Here is a 12336-nt window from a genome sequence, read left to right as displayed (position 1 = left end):
CGATAAGTGCGCACAGCGATCTGCGAGATTACCAAATTTGTGCGTGTGTGTGTTGCATGTTTCGCACTTGACGCCGCAAAATAGTTGTTGTTGCATAAACGAAAATCACGCAAGTTTACAAAACACTCGAGCAGCACAAGTTCAACGCAAGCAACAAACAGCAACAACAACAAGCTGAGAAACCAGTTCTATGCAATGCGTTAATGCTTCAAGTTGGCATTTTTCGATTTTTTAATTTTTAATTTCTGTTCGCTTTTTATGCGGCGCAATTTGTAGTTTTCTGTTTCTTATTAAACATTTCGCGTTCATAAAAGCACAAACACACACACACAACCGGCACTTATCACCTGATGCTTGCGCAGTCGCTCCTGAAATATGCAGGCTACAAAAAAGTATGAAACGAATATTAAAAAAATAAAAGTGTGGCAGCGTTGCCATAAATTGCGCAGCTCGCTGCTTTGCTTTTGTTTTTCGGCGCGCACGCATTGAAATTTATCTCGCTTAATTGCGTTGATTCCGGCGTTTCCGCGGGCAAACGCCGGCAATCAGCGGCTTTAAATTACAGCAATTTTGGGGGCAGCGACGGCATCCTTGCGTCAAGACGCCGGCAGATCACTTACGCAGCGGCGGTGGCAAGTGTGGCACTCAGTTGAGGCATGCAATTTATTGCTTAAATAATGCAATTATCGGCGTAATGAACTGGAAAGCTGTTGCTGGGAATGCGTGTGGTGACCCAAATTCCTCTTTCGTTGGGATTTTAATTTATTTAGTTTTCTCATTAACTCGCCATTCATGGCACTCATTGTTTCCGAGGCAGGAAAGCATTGCTGTTCAGGAACAAATTAATATATTTTTGATTTATTTCCAAAGAAAATTCGCTGGCTCATATTATAGGTGGGTCGAGTATTGAACCTGTCTCATTAATTAGGTGCTATATATGAGTTTCAGCTGATTTTTTCGTCATTTTTTTACACTACTCAACAAATCTGAAGAAAAAACTTGCGACTGATGTGCTAAGATGTCTGTGGTGTGCGTTTGTGGTGTCCTGATCACGAATTTGAGTTCAAAAATGTACCATCACGTATAACTATTGTCGTCCTTTTAGTAAAAGGTGTTGGTTTGACCCCTACATCCCTTGAATATAACACAGAAAATCCCAGTTGTATGAATTGTTTACCATTAATATCGGTTATAGTAACCCAAAGCATCTGGAAACAGCCTCCAACATTAAAACGAAAAATAGCTGTAAGCTCGTGTTAATAAGAGTATAACCGTTTCAGTCTAGGCACAACTTTTTCCAAAAAAATAAAAATCCAAATTGCCTGAGCCTACCATGACCTGCTTCAACATATTGTTTCTTCGTACAGAACTGTGTGTATCGTAACAGATCTGCAAACAAATAAAACTTTCGGTTAGCACTGGATAATTGGCCTCACTGCTTTATGTTTGCCTGGCACTGCATCTCAACGCAGCAAAAATCGTCGAAACTAAACAAAATATTTCTGAATTTGTTAAAAGTCGAGTTGCTCTTACACACTAGCACACATACACACATTCGCTGTGTTTTTTTTTTTTTTCGCTGTGCGGCAGCAACGCTATGCAAGCGCACTGATTTACACGCAGCCTCACACACACACACATACGCCACAGACACACAATGAGCTCACACATGGCTATAAATACAAATTTGATCATTAAAGAATGCGCCAACATTTTTGGAACGTGTTTATAATTTGCAACGGCAGCAGTCAGCCAGCTATCTAGCTGAAAGTTACACTCTCCAAATACGCTGGCGTTGGCTCAACAGCAGCAACAACAGGCGGTGGCGGCGTCGGCGGTGGCGGCGAATCGTAAAAGGCATATTCGTACGCATTACCGCAACAAGTGTATAGAAGAAAACGAAAACAACAACAATTTCATTCAAGCAACAACGACAAAAAGCAGCACTACCGTAATTAAACCGCATCATTATGTAGTTACAACAACAGCAAGCGCAGCAAAACAACTGCAAATATTCACTACCAAACTGGTAAGCGAAATGCTCAGAATTGGAGGTGTTTACGGGGTTGCCACCTGCCGCTGAACTACATGCCTGTTTCTATGTTTTGGTTTCAAGAAGTGAAAAGTAAGCATTTTGGCTTATTGAAATTTGTTTCCACGGGACTTGGGTTGGGTTTGCGTAAGTGAAATGAATCTGGATTTTTATAGAATTTTATACGAACGCGGACTATCGGACTATCTCTTAAAATTATTTATTAAAATGAGTGTGTCCACTAAACAGAACATATTGGGTAGTCGAAAAAGTCTTTTCGTATTTCTTGCATGGCGTTCTTGCCTTTTTTATACAAAAATTTCAAAATATTGCGAATTTTTCCATTATTTTTTCTCATTTTCAACTTCCCCGAATTGAATTTTTAATTAAGCTTAAAATCTTACCATTCCCACACTGTATGGAATGACAGAATGGGTTTGGTAGCACTGTAGATATACGACTGCAACGACATTTTAGACTATCCAATATTATAATTTTTTTATTAAAAATTCCCTCAATTCTTATCTTTTAATAAAAAAATTGGGCAACTTTTCGCAATTACCAACGGCAACCGCGTGCAAAATTCAGTGCAAATTACGAATGAATTAATTAAAAATTCAGCAAAAACTATTTAGGTTTTGCTGTGCAGCTACAATAAAGTTACAGAAGCAACAAAAACGAATTCCCCGCGGTTGAAAAAATATGTGCGTGACATGAAAATTAAGTGTGTTCGCACAACAACAACAACTACCACTAAAGAGTAGTACACAGTAGTAACAAGTGCAACAAGCTGAGAACACAACGCCACAAAAACAAAAACACAAGCGAGAAAAAACATAAAAATATATACGATACAACAACACCACTCATGAAGAGCTGAAAAACAAAAGTTGAAAAATTGAAAATTGAAAAAAATCTGATTATATTTTCATATATTCTAAAGCACAGCCAGCGGCGGACTGGTCGGCAGCGGCGAGCAACTACAAGCATTTAAAAAAAATATTATTTGGCGATATGTAGAGGCAGTTGTGTATATACACACGGCAGACAATTGCTGCTCAGTCAGTAGTGGAATATTATCGGCCACTTAACACGTACAAAAATTTAATATGCCTTTGCCCACTTCGGGATGATTTATAATGATTTTATACTGCAGCTCAAAATAGCTTGAATGGCTGGGGCAGTCAGTCAAAATTCTAGCAAAGCTCTCGGGGAATTTGAGTTAGCATGAAATTAGGATTTCCCGCAGGTTTTGGAAGGACGCTTTGCCTTTCTAAATATTTTGCGGGCTTGTCCATGCTGTTGGCATAGACTGCGTAAGCATCTTTTAAAAAGAAACTCAAGGTAATTTTTGATTGAAAGTTTGATTGTGGAATAATTTAAATACCATGTCATGGTAATTGCTTACCAAAATTATGTCTATATATAAATTATAAATAAATAAAAATAAAAATAAGTTGAAGTGTGATAAGAAATACGACAAAACTTTTTCGACTGCCCTATATTAAGACATAATTTAGGCATAATTAATTCAAATTTAAGATTTGCTATTGTACTTGCTCCTTTAAACCATCTCACATATACTACACCTTCTCACACTTGATGAACCATTACTTTTATTGAAGGCTCAATGCGCGCAGTATCTGCTTTGACACTTAAAATTGAATTAGTAACCGGATAGCTTGACACTCAACTCAAATCAGCCATATTTTCCAATTTGCAATCAGATGGATTTGTTTCAGTGTAAATCGGCAGAGGGGTAAGAGTGTGGAATCACACATAAAGTTATCCGTGAGACAGTAATTGTAGTAAAGTATATATCATGTGTGTATGTGCCTACGTGTTTGACTAATCGACAGCTCAGCGTGTAGATGTGTCGCTTTTCGAGATGCAACTGTGCAAATAATGCATTGGTCATCCATTGATCAACCGTTACAACGCGCACACACTCACACGTTTGTTTGCACTTAGCTTCATTTGCTTAAGCTGCCGGAGGTGTACTTATAATCAAATATATGTATATATATTTGTAAATTTTGGATTTGCTTCTGCTCAGAACTGATTGAGCTTGATTGTCGCCTGCGAATATCAGAATCGACTTAATTATTGTATTTTGGACGGAAATGCCTGTAATAGAGTCAGACATAACTGGATATACTTGTTATATGGAGTAAGTCCAAGTGTGCATTTCCACCAAAACTTGGTTTGGTATATGTTTTACAAAAGTCTCTAGCCGGACTTAGTACTTTAATGCGCTCAAGTCTCTAGTAATCCGAATGCATTCAATTAGCAATGAAGACGTGTATTTTATGGAAGTATTTCCCTAAAACTCGTTTCGAAATAAGTAATTCGTTTATAAAAGCTGGAATCCAAAATTGGCCGCAAATGGAACCCAGTAAAAAGCAACAAAAATTATGAAAAAGTTTTACTTCGGTTACTCTGAAGCTAATGTCCTTCACAAATATAAAATGTTATTCACAAGAACGTTGATCGAGAAGTTTGTATGGCAGCTATATGCTATAGTAATCCGATCTGAGCAATTTCTTGGGAGATTCCACCGTTGTCTTAGGCAATAAACCATTCCAAATTTGGTGAAGATATTTTATCAAGTGAAAAAGTTTTCCATCCAAGCAATTGATTCCGGTCGTTCAGTTTGTATGAAAGCTATATGGTTTTGATAAATGAGCGGCTTTTTGGTTAAAAAAAGACGGGTACAAAATTGTAGGCCAATATCTCATAAACTGACTGTTGGACGTACATACTTACGGGCATGGCTAAATCTACTCAGTTCGTCACACTGATCATTTATTAATATACTTAAGGGGTCTCTGACGTTTCCTGTGGGTATCACAAAGAAGTTGGCAATATCAATATAACCTGTTTAGGGTGTAATAAGTGGTTTCGATAAAAGTCCACTGACAAATATAGTATAAATAGTACAAAAATGATTGGAAATCAATGATTTCGGCAACGAAAGCTTCCACCTTAGCAACATCAAAGCAATTACAGTCAAAGTAAACTATTTACAGTTGAGAGAATGAAATGGGTAATGATAAAAAATATATGATATTTAAACTATTATTTAATTATTCAATTGCCCTGCTCATCTCTTAATATTTCGGAAATAAAATAAATGTACTTGATATCATTCAATAATTTACCTCTCCCAATTTAGTTGCTCGCGCCACTTATAACCATTTCACCTTGAGACATTTAATTTCCAACTAAAATACATATTAACGCCAAGGCACAAATAAACAGCACACACATATGTATGTATATATTTCAAAGAACCGATTTGCTCAAATAAATATCTTCACAAAATATCTCATCTGTCAATATGCCGCGCATAAGCACACCACACACGAGCAAAGCCGAGAGCAACTCGCTTTGATCTAATACGCTCTCACACCGCCAAGGCAGGGCAGCGATTTATTTATATAAAAGAGGAAGAGTCAGCACCATAGAGGCCAACAGGCAATGAACTGAACGAAATGGAGAGTCTTTGCCGTAGCGCCATTAAGTGCGGCAAGCGGCGCGCAGCTGGTGGATAAACACTTGGCCGATAAACAAAACAAGAAATCACACAATCAAAACGCATAACTAATAAGCTGACTTGCGGATCGATAGAAAGCCGCCGCTGCTGGTGGGTGTGAGGCACAAAGAAAATGTGTTTATTTGCGCTCGGGAAACACTCAATTGCGAGCGAGTTAATTATTTGGAAAAATTGAAAGGCGGAAGTAGACGTTTGTACTACGCACACGCCGCAGTTAATAAACGGACATATTCCTCAAATCAATAGTTGCGAGCGAATAAGCGGTGGACTTACACTGCATATGGTGCTTGTTTTTGCATATAACGGTGTATATGCATATGTATATTAACTGCCATATGTTTAAGAGACTTTATTACCTACATATATACATATTAACATATATGTATATTCTATGAAAGGGCTGCGTAATCGGACGCTTGGGAAGCATAAATTTGAAGGTGTGTTTTTATTGCGGTGGGCTAGTTTAGCAATTACTAAGGATATATAGAGCTAAGGGGTTATGCAGATACGTTACTCAGCGGTATTTGGTATCAGAGATCAATACTATGCATTTTTAACGCGAAAGAAACTGAACGAGAGTTTTTTTTTAAATATATTTCAAAAAAAACACAAGTCGTTGCCTGGTTTACCGATACTCGAAAATATTTTCAAGTTCAAAATGCGGTATCCACGGATCTGAGCGATCTAAATTCGATGATTGGTTGAAATTGAACGCTTGTTTTCCGGGATCAAAACTTTTATTAATATTCATTAAAAAAACAAAAAAAAACATAAAAAATTCAGAGCATTTGAAATAGCTGGAAAAGGCAAGGAAAACTCAAATTGATCCAAAATAATATAACAGCTGTTGCTCTGATTACACAATGGTGAATGAAAGTAACTACATACATATGTATATAATCACACAGATACACTTTTATTTTACACCTACGCACCTGCTTAGTCCCAATAAACAGGCGTATATTTATTTTATATATACTATATACACAGATATCTATATATGCTAGGTATATGTAAGCGATTCTTTGCACATACATACATACGTACATACATATATAATATTTGCTTATATTCATTTGGGCAAATGTTTGTCCAATTTATTAGTATATACATTCTATTTGTCCGTATTGCCGTCAAATAACAATAATAAAAACAAACATATGCGAGCAAATTTCACTAATACCGCAATGGCAAGAAAGAAATATTACAAAAAGCAACAACAAATCTCAGACCGCAACTAGCCATAAAATTTATCTCCATTCACTGCATATTTAATAATGGATAATCGATGTCCGTCCACATTTGCGTGTTCACACACATACACATACGCCTTGCTAAGCCTTTAGACGAATTAGTGCAAAAGAAAAATAAAATATTCAAAAAAGTAGGAAAAACGTGGCGGCTCTGATAAGTCAATGTGGCAGCCCAAATGCCGACAAGAACAATAAAACGATAACGATTGTGTTTTTTTTTTACGCAAAGGCTGAAATTATTCACATATATTTACGGGAATATGTTTTCCAAGCAAATACAGCGTTATGTAGTGGTCTATTGGACCAATTACATAAGCATATAGGCACGTACAATAAAAGCTTTCGATTTCAGTGGTAAGGCGGTAAGCGGAGCATGGAACTTCTGCAGTGAAATATAGGAACTGATTAATAATCAGTCTAATGGCAATTGAAATAGTCCGGTGAACCTCAGTTTTATAAAAATCTTAGGCCAATTAACTTCGGCTAAGCTACAGCTATCAGGAAAAACATTTTAATATCGAGAGTAAAATTTTTCCTAAAAAAATAAATTTCAACTAGTACCAAACTGGTTCATTCTTAACTAGTCGGCTGACTAAGTTGTATGATATACCACTCACTTTACCATTAGTCCTTCTTAGCAATCTGGTTTGAGGTATGTATGTTTACATGAAAATGTGTGAACATATTGACTTCAGCGTTTGCCCAAAAGATAACGGTATACCTTATCGCGGTTGTGATTTGCAACACCATTGAAATAATGAATTAGTAAATACACCAATACAAATCGCATAATAAATATCTGCATATATGCCAGCTATACATATGTACATATATACACAGTTATGTATATTTGCATGAATTTTCAGACGCCTCTAATGACAGACAAAAACATATGCATGGATATGTGGTATGTATTTACATACGCTTACATACAAGAGTTGCTCATACGCACCCTTATGTTTACTGCAACGTGTTATGTTTAACTGTAATACTATGATTGGCTATAGCCTAACTTCTCATTAAGCCTCCTATAACCGCAAAGCTAATTCGGCTTTAATTGGAAAAGTTTCGGCGTATTTCTCCTTTCACGCATTTTCGGCAACGCTAACGGCTCAATGATGGAACATGTGTTGACATGCCATCGATTTGGGAATTATGCGAAAATCCTTTGAAAGCACTTGAGCTGTTCTATAAAGCATTGAAAAGTTATGGTTGATAATTGTTCGTTAATTGTCAACACAAATTTGATGATTCCTCTACTTTTATGCTTAAATCTTCCATTATAAGCGAGAATATGAGACATACATTTTAAATTCCGCGATATTTGCGGTTTTGGTATTTAGTTTTTGGAATCAATGACAATAATGCAACAACGTGTAATGCTGTATGTATGCATTTCTCTGTAATCAACTGGTTACATTTGTGCTAATACATAAAGTGCCGATAAATATAAATGCGTCGAATGTTATTTACGCGTTTCAAAAAATCGATTTTTTTATGTCTTATTAAATTCTACAACATCTCTAAAATATTGCCCTAAATTTTCAAGTTGATCCGAGTAATAGTTTCGTAGCCAAAGCTTTGAGAACTTGTGCGCTCGAGGCTAGCTAGCCTCAAAACTATGTTTTTAAAGTCGGTTGGCTAGACTTCTCGAGAACTGCTCAACCGATCTTCATGAAATTTTACACAGGTTTTTGAGATACAATTCTCAAAGACTTAGACGAAGAACTTTTTTGTTTCGATTACAACTATTTAAAAAAATTTTCTTTTTTTTTGTAAAAATGTCTGTCAAAAATTCAATTTTCAGTGTTTTTACTTCGCCCAAGTTCTAAGTTAATGGTTTAACTAAAACACGCATATTTTTCATTTATATGACCCTGTAAGGAGTTATCCTACCAACGCGGGCGAATCTTTTTTCTGAGGGGTCACCGGAAATGGCGTCGCAATAACGCAATATTTTCAAAATATTATCCAGCCAAATCAATCATACGTTAAGCATAATTAATTATTTAAGGGGGTATTCTAGTTTAGAAATAAGAAAGAATTGATTTTTTTTGTTATAAAAATGTATCTATTCAAGAATATGTCTACAAGAGGATTTTTCAAAATTCAGATTTAAAATGTTTCACATATATAGGTTTTTACTGACCCAACATCCAAACAGCTTCGACCGAAATTGAAAATTTAAACGCGTTTTTCTCAAAACTGTAGTTTTCAAAGCAATGCCCACGATTTATCAGATTTACCTGAAATTCTTAGAGAGTCTTCTTTGTAGACTTATCTACGTCTAGAACTATCCAGACTGCCAAATTTAAATTTCTACTATTTTAGAAAATTCTAAACAGTCAAAAAGGCAAAAAGTCAGAATTTTTTCAGTCAGTCACCATTTCATGCCATAATGACTAGATGACTTTTTTTTGGTTTGAAATTGGTAAAAACAACAATGGCCATGATTTCTCAGTTTACGTAAAATTCTTAGAGAGTTTTCTTTATAGACTTGTTTATAGCTAAAACTATCCGTATTGCTGAATCTTAGTTCTACTACTTTAAAAAAAATTCTAAGCAGTCAAAAAAAAGTGGCAGAAATTTTGTTATTTTTTCAGTCAGTCACCATTTCTTGAAAAAAAATTTTTTACAACTTTTCCGTAGTTCCAGACATTACGATATTGTTCTAAATTATTTTTTTGGTTTTTTCTTTGGTTTCAAATTGGTAGGAGTAATGACTCACTATATTAACTGTCAATTTTTAGAAAATTTTAATTATTTGCTGTATTTTTTTAATGATAATAAATAAAGTCAAAAACTGATTGGAACTCATGTCTCTAGACTAGAAAACCCCCTTTATATCACAATAATTTTTTAAATGTCTATATTTTGAATGAAAAGACGGGCATATGAGTGTTCACCACAGAATACTATTTCAATTACTTTCATGTCCATCTTCCTTTAGACTCGCTTTAGACAACCCAATAAAAGCTTTCGATCTCCATTTTCTCGCAAGCAGATATCAATATTAACCCTGTTTGCACCATTGTGCGCAGCAAGTTACAGAGTGTCTGAGGCACTTGATCAATCAACTTAACTCAAGTGATTTCCACTTATGTGTCAATTATAAAAATCGAATTATAGTTACCAACAAAATTACAAAAAAAAATAATATAATAAAAATAATAGTATGTAATATTTTTTCTAATTTTTTTTAAGATACATATAATTGTTTATGTTATAAATTTTTTTCTAATTTTTTTAACCCTAGAACTTTGCTGAATGCATACACAAGTTGCTCAACAATTAATGTTTTTTTCTCTTGCTTTTTATGCGCCACTTTATTTAGCTAGAAGCCAATTGAAATTCTCACATAAATCCTAAATACTTAATATTTCACAGATTAGTTCATCACGCATGCGAGGGAATTCTTAAAATCAACATTTTAATTTTTGCAAGGAAAAAGTGATGAGACCACTTAAAGGCGATGATTGCAGCGAATAAAACAAAATTTATGGTATTAACAATTGAAAACTTTTGCCGAATGAAAGATAAACAACGGAGTTGACTTATCGGTGCGCCCAAGAGCAACGCCCACAGCGGGGCGTAATAAATGCAAGGTGTGTTTGCGGCAAAACTTTTGTTTGAAAATTGATTGAAATGCAAACACATAAAACTTTAGTGCGCTCAAAATAAATACTTACTCACACACACACACATGTGTCAGCACATTCCCATGAACCCATATGGGGTGCCTCCTGTTTTGAACAGTGATTTTTGCGACAGATTTTGCGTTAATACACGAGAGTGTTTGAGATAACAGTATTTTAGTATGAGAGTTACAGTTATCGCGAAATAAATTGTCGGTGTGAGATTTCTAGGGGTGCAAAAAGGCTTTTATAAAAACAAATTGATAGATCATAATGAATATAGTCAGGTGTGTCGCACGTTTAGGTTTTTGGGAAACTAAGAACACCCCTAAAGTTTGCAATTTGCTAGAAACGTAGAAAATTTTTAGCATATGCAAACTGTAAAGCACGAGTAAAGTGAAGGCTTGGCAGGAAGACGGGAAGGAAGAAGTTGTGTAGCGGTTTTAGGACCGAAACCATGCGTTACAAAATTGAAAAACTTAACGGTTATGAAAAAGAAGAACTTAAAAAATTTGTGTATTTCGTAATTACTTGTTTATTTATATAAGCGAATTGGCACACAGCTTTGCTAAAAAATAATATTTATTCGAGATCATGCATATATTAGGGTGTTAATTAACTATTTTTACGATTTACAATCACCGTTTTCCTTTCGTAAATTAATTCGCTTTGACAAATTAACGACAACTGTTTAGTTATTCATAAATTCTCACTAGCAAGACTTGTTTATTGTTTCGCTGAAAACTACTTTTTTATTAACAAGCAGATTCATGACTTTTAAACATATTTTTGCACTTCACATATATATTTATTAACATTTACGCCATTATTTTTGAATAAATATTATTATTTTTTTGTTTTTGTTTTTTTTTTTTTTGTTTTTGCTTTAGCTCTTTACCGCTGTCACCTCGTAGCGTTCTATACACCAACTAAGCTTTTTTTGCTGCTTTATTTACATTTAGTTGCTGTTATTTTCTAAATCAGTTTTCATTGTTCACACACACACAATTTTTATTTTCGTTGAGGATGAGGATAATATAAGCCTGCGATTTGTTGGCCATAAAATTGTGTTGTTTATTGTGTTGGCTTTTATTATTGCTAAGTTTAATGCTATGCTTTAGTAGCCAATTTTATTGCACAATATTTTTTTCGCATATTTTCCCGTTAGAAATACTTTAGACTATCAACTTTATTTCAATTACCGTTGGCTTGTACCATACAAGAGCGTTTGCTCTACCACGAAAGTGCGACGCAATGAGCCTTTTGTACCGACGCGCCGAAAAGCGCAACCGAAAGCGTCCGTTCAACGTCTGACCGACCCGGGTCCAGGTGTAAGCGCGTTTGGGCTCAGAGCTGCGGTCGCAGCTTTTGTTCAATGTTTGGCGCTCAGCGCGCAGTTTGGTTTGTTTGGTGCCACAAGTGTGTGAGCACTGATTGTTGATGCTGTTGGCGCGTGCTTCGCGTACACCGCACACACACACACACGCTCACTGGTAAATGCCAAAAATTGCACACATTTCATTTATATTACACCGAAAACAACAGCTGTGTGGCGAACACCTTTACGACGTAGTAAATTTGTATGTAAGTATATATGGGTGTGTAGCTGAAGCAATGCTGATAACAATACGAAGCGGCGCGGCGCGGCGCGATTTTTATGACCAAAACAACGCGTTGTACGAGCTGCTTGTGCTACAACGTCCGTACATGCTGCCTTCTTGGGATAAACTGGATTTTCGGAGTTGGCATTTGGCGAAAATCGCAGTCGCATCACAGCGGTCAGAGCCGAAGACAGCGACGGCGACGGCGCACAGCAAAAAGCAGAGCAGCGCTGAGCGGCGGCCGCAACAACAGTGATAA

General features: G+C 35.9%; 1 protein-coding gene across 5 annotated transcripts in view; it reads right to left on the bottom strand.

Annotated features, from left to right (window-relative positions):
• LOC126753522 (dual specificity calcium/calmodulin-dependent 3',5'-cyclic nucleotide phosphodiesterase 1) overlaps positions 1-12336 on the bottom strand; it is a 182277-nt gene that overhangs the window by 108848 nt on the left and 61093 nt on the right. The window contains exon 1 of one of the 5 annotated variants that reach the window (XM_050465033.1): positions 11008-12195. The exons of 1 other annotated variant lie outside the window; for it this stretch is intronic. The gene's annotated coding sequence lies outside the window, so the exon portion shown is untranslated. Of the gene's footprint in view, positions 1-11007; positions 12196-12336 lie in introns of those variants that run through there. 3 more of the 5 variants (XM_050465034.1, XM_050465036.1, XM_050465037.1) reach the window with 3 other exon arrangements.

The sequence above is a fragment of the Bactrocera neohumeralis genome, chromosome 3 (assembly GCF_024586455.1).
Source record: "Bactrocera neohumeralis isolate Rockhampton chromosome 3, APGP_CSIRO_Bneo_wtdbg2-racon-allhic-juicebox.fasta_v2, whole genome shotgun sequence".
Lineage (NCBI taxonomy): Eukaryota > Metazoa > Arthropoda > Insecta > Diptera > Tephritidae > Bactrocera > Bactrocera neohumeralis.
The sequence above is the reverse complement of the archived record's forward strand: the minus strand, read 5'-3'. Positions and strand labels throughout refer to the sequence as shown.